This window comes from Corylus avellana, chromosome ca11, assembly GCF_901000735.1.
Source record: "Corylus avellana chromosome ca11, CavTom2PMs-1.0".
NCBI lineage: Eukaryota > Viridiplantae > Streptophyta > Magnoliopsida > Fagales > Betulaceae > Corylus > Corylus avellana.
Window position 1 is genome coordinate 5,217,065 of NC_081551.1, and position 1,114 is coordinate 5,218,178.

Here is a 1,114-nt window from a genome sequence, read left to right on the forward strand (position 1 = left end):
ATGGGTATTAAAAAGTCAAATTATTTGACTTTAACGTTAAAATGGTCCAAAGTGAGAGAAAATGGAAGTTCAGGGGGTCTAAGTGAGAGTTTTGAAAATTCAGAGGGGGGTATTTCAAATCGGCTGAAACTTCAGGAGGGTTTTCTGAAGTTTCCCCTTTTTTTTATTAAACTAATTGAATTTGGATAAAAAGTTTTTAAACTTATTTATAAAATAAACCAAAATTTCCTTCTTTTGAGCTTCAGCCATGGTCCATGCCTTAGAAGAAGATTATTTACTTCTTATTTAATTAATATGGTTATTATTAAATTTGTGGCCTAACTCATTTTCATTTTTTAAAGCTTTCTCGTAAAATGTGAAACTTCTTTAATAAAATAAAAAAAATAAAAACAGGAAACTTCAGTAAGCCTCTTCGAACTTTCAGCCAATTTGACAAACATCCTCTAAACTATCAAAACTCTCACTTAGACCCCCTGAACTTTGGTTCGCCCTCACTTTGAACCCTTATGTTAGTTTTCAACGTTAAAGTCAAATTGTTTGACTTTTCGCGCCCATTATACCCTCACCCTAAAACTACACCGTTTTGTGCTCTAAAACTACAACACCCACCCAGCCCAAAACAACGTAGTTTTGGTTGAAGGTATAGTAGGCACAAAATGTTAGTTTAACAGTGAAAACTAACAGAGGGGGAGAGGGGGGGGGGAAATGATAGAAATTGAAAGTTCAGGGAGTAAAGTGAGAGATTTTGAAGTATAGGGGGTGTTTGTCAAATCGGCTGAAAGTTTGGGGGGGCTTACTAAAGTTTTCCCAAATAAAAACGAGAATCTGACACAACCATGAGGTTTTTGCCAGCATTTAAACAAAAAAAAATTAAAAATTAAAAAAAAATTAAAATCAAAGAGAATTAAAACACTAATTAGAACATCAAATAAATAAAGAAAAGAGTAATGATATACGCCGAATGCGTGAAAGAGTGTGACAGAAACTAGTTTAAGTTGGTGGTTAAGGAGTTTTCTCCTTTTCTCTCTTATTGGTTTGATTCGAAAACCAATTTAGATTTTATATTTTGCCTGGCAACCGAACCGACGTTGGTAGAGAAATACTAAATCACTGC